Source organism: Fragaria vesca, linkage group LG6 (assembly GCF_000184155.1).
Source record: "Fragaria vesca subsp. vesca linkage group LG6, FraVesHawaii_1.0, whole genome shotgun sequence".
In the NCBI taxonomy this organism is placed as follows: Eukaryota; Viridiplantae; Streptophyta; class Magnoliopsida; order Rosales; family Rosaceae; genus Fragaria; species Fragaria vesca.
Window position 1 is genome coordinate 37,273,974 of NC_020496.1, and position 7,005 is coordinate 37,280,978.

Genomic DNA, 7,005 nt, shown 5'->3' on the forward strand with positions numbered 1-7,005 from the left:
GAGAGAGAGAGAGGGAGATTGGTAGTCTTGTAAAATTCTCTAAATACTGTACAAAAGAGGGGATTATATAAGTAGAAACCTTTTGACAGTTCCACGTACTAATCTTGGTTGTATTAGGAAAGAGGCATATTCTATTTTCTTAGTGTCAAACAGATTCCAGTATAATTGTTTCTATCTCCAATACTAGAAAGTGAAGAAAGCCATCAGCATGTCGGATTTAGGATACAACCTCATCCTGAAAATAAAGATGGTGCTTATCTCTGTATCTAGACATTTAAAGTTTGTTTATATAGTCCTTAATTTCTGTTCATATTGGTGGTGTACCATTCCAGGTCACTGACTCAAAGTGTTGGTCTCCTTTCATATACATTTTTGAGGCGCTTGGGCTATGATGAGATACTTGTACCGATGGTGAGTTTCTCATAACACCTTCTATATAATTCATGCATTTTTAAATTCAGTAATGTCGATGCCAAATTGGGTAGTATAACTAGGTGAACATGACTTTCACGTTTCCTTTCTGATAGTTGAACCGAAAGGTGAAAGTCTGTGTGATAGGATTCCTAGTTATATACTTGTATTCAAAGAATTAGCTCTGTATATAGGAATTTCGATGGCACTAACTCATGGGTCTTCCATAATTACAGGTGGATTATGAGTTTAACATCTCATCTGGAACATATCAGCCCTTGATGCCACATGGTTTTCAACAATATATTTCTAACCTAACCATGATGTTGAAATGGTCTCCTTATTCAACAGAAGAAGAGCTGCTGAAGCAAGTAAGCCTGATAAATTACAATTTGGCATTACATCTTAGCATTATAATTTGCCTCATGCCAAGTACTTCTAAATCTTTATATGTTGCTTTACGTACTGCTCTTTGTTAACGAAGTGATCCATCCCGATTCCCAGTTTGATGACATAGGGCCTCACGGAACAAAAATTGTCATATACAATCTTTGGTTGAATGATGATGGAGATTTGGAACTAGATTTCAGTTCTGATCCTGAGGTGTAGTTTCTGCCTTTGCTTCATATCATAATTCACCTTTGAAGTGAATGAGAATAATTTTCTTCCATAATCTTTTTGTTTCAGGATATTTGTATCAATGGTGAAAATACAAGTCAGAAAAGGAAACCAATTTTTGACCATCATGTGGCCAACCAATTTCAGTTCTCTCTTCGTGTAAGTATTGACTTCACATTTTGATGTCAACTATGAAAATTAATTTGTCTCAACTAAATTATGCTCTTATTTCAACCTCATAGGTGTATGCATCAATTTTGTATTGGCGGTTACCCAATTACTTCAAAATAATATTGCGTGGACGAGATGTTGAACACTACAATGTTGCCTTGGATCTCAAGTTTCCTGAGATCATCGAGTATAGGCCACATGGAAATCTGAAGGTTTGTGCATCGTATGAACTGCTCTTTGTAACAATGTACGGTTAAATGATACTTATTAATAAAACGACGGTGGAACACCCTCAAATTCTTGTGATTATTGACAACTACCATAATTTAAAAGCCTTAAAATGGAGCTCAGTAAACATGTTGCACTTTTGTTTTCTGACCAGGGACAACATGTCTTCTTGATTAAGTGTAGCTTATTACTTTCCTGAGGAAAGTGGGATGAATTTATCTGTAGCTTAAACCATTTGCGAAGACTGAAGAAATTTTGAAATATTGTATTCTGCTCATAAGTGGGTCTGTATTGAGAAAAAGGACCCTTACCCCTTCCCATTTCCTATTTACTCTGTGTGATTGAGCAAGTACATGGAACGCATGTGATGTTTATATTTTATATGACTGCATTTGGTTTGTTGGTATGACTACCTGCCCCTATTGCTAATTAGTTCATTGTTCATTTTCCAGTCCGTGCTAACTGCCGATATAGGGTTTTTGAAGGAAGCTCCACATGTGAATATTCATGGTTTCTGTATCTACCATCGAAATCGTCTAATAATGGTAATTCTCTTCTCTCACATTGTGATTATCTGATAAAATTTACTGGCCTTCTGACGGTTTAGATATTAGTAAGAATTACTTCTAGTTATCAAACTAATGAAACTATGAAATTGGAGATATTTCGTTGATATATTTCCTGGGTTTGTATACTACGGCTCTGTCTAATCTCAAAAGGAAAAAAAAATATAAAAACAAAAACTATGAACTTTGTTTTCATCACTTGTGTTTTTCTTATTCAGCATTCACTACTTTTTGGCAGCCATTTTGGCGTGCACTTAAAACTACGTCTGTTGGGCGAGGTGTTGTGGGTGAGAACTCCCTGACTACATTTCCCATTCTCAATGTTTCATTCAAAGGTGTATCTAGATAAAGCTGTTCGATATGGGTCATGATCTATGTAGCTGTATTATAGGTGTTTTGGAAGCCAATTACATCCAGCCTACTCACAATAAGCAAGATTTTGAAAAGACTCCCCTCTTCCAAAAGCTTGAAGATCGTTTGCGGCAAATGACGACAGAGTACTGGTGAGCCTCATCTTGCATAGTTGCATCACTGCATGGTCCTTATAATAAATCTTAATATTATTATATTTAAAAGAATTTAAAATACCAGAATGATGTAATTTGTGTTGCAAGATATTTGAGGAAGTATATAAACATGCTCTGAAATGTCTAATATATCAAGAAACCATGATTTTGTAATAGAAAGTATGCAGATTAATTAGCAATTAGTACTCTGAAACCAAGTATAATTTCAAAATCCATTACCTAAAGTAGAATAGACTCTGAAAGTGGCCACTGCCTTGCTAAAACACTAGACAAGTGCAATGAGATATTCCTAAGTGCCACTTAATGACAGTGATGAGATATTTCGTTTAACGATGGACTGTTTGAAGATTCTTTCTGTTGGCAATTTATGAATTTGCATATTTGGATGTGACAATAGGAGCTTTGTTATTTGTTTAAAAATAGTTTTGCTCATTATCATTGGATCCTTTGAATATTATGTTCTTATTGTATATATGGTTTTTCACAATCTCATATCTTGATTATGATTTTGAGTCCAATAACTTCTAACTCTGTAGCTTGGCAGGCGTCTACACTGTGAATTGATCGGTTATCAGAATACTATAAGAAATCCCGGCATAGAATTGGATGATCAGGAATCACCTTCTTCAAGAACTCGAAACTGCTTGCACAAGCCTGAGACACTGGATCGTGGTTCTCAAAATGAAAGTTCATCTGGACGACTGGGAAAGTCAGCAGACGTCCACAAAGTCAGGAACCTAGAAGGTAAACACTTCGCGGTCAATAGTGATTGATCAATGGGAATTTTATGAAGATTTCTTTCTTGACACCTATAAGTTTGTGCAACAAGTTGAGTTTAACTTGATTGTGCTTGTGTACTAGAACTCATGGTAAAGAGGAAGGATCTTGATCGTCCAGTGAGCCTACAACAGGCAAAAAGGCACGTGGGGACCTGTGGAACTCATATCCAGCACGATACTGAACAGGTTTTTTGGATGCTTAGAAGCTGCCAACTTTGTCATGCTAATTAATAAGTGCAATAATTAGTTCACATGTATCCTGTTAAATACTTAATCCTATTCCTTGTGGTGTTTTTTGACAGCCTGATAGTGCTGTAGTTCCACAGAAGATAAAACTGATGGAAGAAAATAAAAGGCTCCGTTCACGGTAAGTACAAAGCAATTATAGTCATTATCTGGCATGTAGCTAGTTCTATCTAGCCTTGAGGTGAGTTTGTTGTGGGAATTAAAGAAAACCACCTTATGGCTACAACAGCTTATATAGGTGCCATTACTTAGAGCTTGTCTAATTGGAATAATAGTTTATATCTTGGGACAATAGTGACATATGGAATTTCTCAATGTCTTGTCTACTCCAGGCTGTCAGAAAAGGAGAAAATGGTGGAAGAACTCAATTTGAAGGTACTTCATGTTATACCTTACATATGGTAACTTTATGTCAAACAAGATGTGTTTGCTTTTGCTAGTCTTCTCCTCTTCGACCTTTGTCGTTGACTTGTTGCTAAGCGTTTAGCACTAGGATAGTCAAATTCTTAAGGTTCTTTATATTTCAGTTCTATAACCAACATGAAATTAAAAATTTTCTGCAGGCTCAACAGCTTCAAATGGAACAAGAGAGCATACGGCTAGAATTCACAGAGATGCTGATCGAAGCAAAACTGTTGGAGGGGGACAGTATAGATTTTTTCTAAACAAAGGTGAAGAAATCTCTTCCTTCCGTTTGTATATAAATTTGTTGGCATTCTCCTTAGGTCAGTAGATATCACATTAAACTTACCCTTTTAGAGGGCGGATAGATCACATAGCATCTCCAGACTATGCTGGTGATAGTTTTTGTCCCTGAGGACATGCTTTTTTATATGAAAGGAGAGGACAGATTCATGCTTTTGCATGTAGACTTGTCAGTGTTTTTGCTTATTTGCATTTGGTATCTACTCAAATTGAAGTTAAAGAAAATGTAATTGTAAAAATCAAAATTGGCAAATAAAATCAACAAATCGTTTCATGGACACAAATCTTCCCTGACTCCCTAACCTGCATTTCTTGACGTAAAAGTTCTAAAAGATCAGAAATCTCGGCTAGCTGGCAGTGAGATGCATCTTCTGCATAGAAACAGTGGACTACATTTTTCACCTCAACCCAACTACAACCAACAGCACTCTTCTTCAATCCCCTGTCCCTCATAAATCTCCTAATCTTCCGAACATCAATCCATCTCCCAGCCAAAGCATAGATGTTCGACAACATCACATATCCTGCAGAATTTCTTTCTACCAACTCCAAAAGCTTCCGGGCTGTCCTTTCTGCTATCTCATCATTTTTATATCTGTTACAGCCACTCAATAGAGCTGCCCAGGCACTAGTTTCAGGTTCAAATGGCAGGGACTTTATGAAGTCCTCGGCTTCAGAAAGGCGTCCTGATCGAGACAGCATGTCCACCACAGAAGTGTAGTGTCTTCCCCTTGGCTTTATACCATAGACACTTACCATTGAATTAAAGTACTGCAACCCTTTGTCGATTAAGCCAGTGTGAGAGCAAGCAAAAAGAACTGATAAGAGCATGAGCTCATTAGGAGCAACAGTTGACGTTCTTCTCATTTCCTCGAACAGCGACAAACATTCCTCAGCAAAACCATTATCTGCTAGCCCCTGAATCATCGCAGTCCAACTGATTTCATTCTTCTTCGGCATTCTGTCAAACACCTTCTTGGAGCTGTCAATATCCCCCGATTTTGCATACATGTCCGTAAGGGTAGTACCAACAAAAACATCATATTGGATTCCATGTTTAATTGCTTTCCCATGGAGGTTCTTTCCTTTCACTAATGACGCTATGCTCGCGCAACAACTTAGCACACTCGAGAAAGTAGATATATTAGGGGTCACTCCGCACAAGAGCATCTCATTGAACACTTCAAATACCTTATCGAATTCCTTGTTTTCTAAGTAACCCCCCACCATAGTATTCCAAGATACATTGTTCGGCACAGGTATCCTATCAAATAACACTTTAGCTTCTTCCATTTGTCCATTCAGACAGTACCCCCCAACCATAGAATTCCATGAAACCACATTCTTCTCCGAAATCAAGCCAAACGCCAAGCGCCCATCCTCAGTTTTCCACACTTGCAGTACAAGTCTATAAGCGAGCTGCTGATAAACGCATCTTTCTCAAGTCCACCTTTCAGAATATGTGCATGGACGCTCATTCCCACCAGCAAACCCTTCAAGCTAGCCAATGCACTGAGAATGCTAGCCAAACAAGACACATTTGGAACCAACCGATTCTCAATCATACGTCGAAACAGCACCACCGCCTCTTCAGGATAGCCGCTCTGACTGCACCTCGCAATCATTGCACTCCAAGAAACCTCATTTCTCTCCGGCATCTCATAAAAAACGCGGCGCGCTTCCCTCAAATCCCCCATCCTAACATACATATCGAGAATCGCAGTCCACGAAACAACATCTCTCTTCTCCATTCGATCAAACACCCTCCTAGCCACACCCATTTCGCCCATCCTCACACACAAACTAACCAACGAGTTCAAAACTGACACATTCTTCTCAAACCCAATCTTAACAACCATCCCTAAAACACTCATTCCAAAACCAAACTCTACACAACCGCTCAAAACCGAACTAAACGTGACATAATTAGGTCTCACTCCAGACTCAAACATGTTCCGAAAAAGCTTAAACATTTCGAAACTCCTCCCATTCTGCACCAACCCACTAATCGCCGCCGTCCAAGAGATCACATTACGAAACGGGTTCCTCTCAAAGTACCACATTGCCTCCCTTACCCTACCACACTTCATGAGCCCCGAGATTAACGCCGTCCACGTGACGTCATTTCTCTTGGGCATTACGTCGAACAAGCGACGTGCCTCGTCGACATTTCCACGCTTGACGTGATCATTGATCAAACAGTTATGCGCGATGGGGTCGAACACTTTGAACTCTTTAAGTACTTGAGTAGCTTCTTTGGGTTTTCTTATATCCAGGTACATGATGAGTAGCCTTACGGCTATGCATCTCTCGGATGAGAGACCAGTCTTGACCAAATAGCCATGAAGGACCGTTCCCTCCTTGATGGAGTTATGGGTTTTCAAGAAGGAGATGCATTTTTGTACGTACGTTCCGAGTTTGGTTGTTGGGATGGTGGTGAGGAGGGTTTTGATGGCGGTTGACATGGCGGTGCTATAGGTGGTTAAGTTAGTTGGACTGTTGGAGACATGGATTTAGGGTTTAGGAAGACAACCTGGAAGAATTATGTGTTTGGATTGGTGAGAAGAATGGTCCAAGGCTCTAAGTGGGCCCTAATGGAATTTTCCATTGTCTTTGTCTTTCTTCATCTCAGGACTTAAATATTGATAATTATTAGGGCTCCCACTTGGTTTGGTGAATACCAAACCGATCGAAAATTTATGATTTGGTAAACCGAATTTTGGTAATCGAATAAAAAAAACCAAAACCAAGAAA

The 7,005-nt window shown here is 38.9% G+C and overlaps 1 pseudogene across 1 annotated transcript in view; it reads right to left on the bottom strand.

Annotated features, from left to right (window-relative positions):
* The window catches only part of LOC101297869, a 19,905-nt pseudogene extending 13,189 nt beyond the window's left edge, over nt 1–6,716 (bottom strand). The window contains exon 1 of the transcript XR_185137.1: nt 4,555–6,716. The product of XR_185137.1 is annotated as an uncharacterized LOC101297869 (transcript). The remainder of the gene's footprint in view (nt 1–4,554) is intronic.
* Between the last annotated feature and the right edge of the window lie 289 nt (nt 6,717–7,005).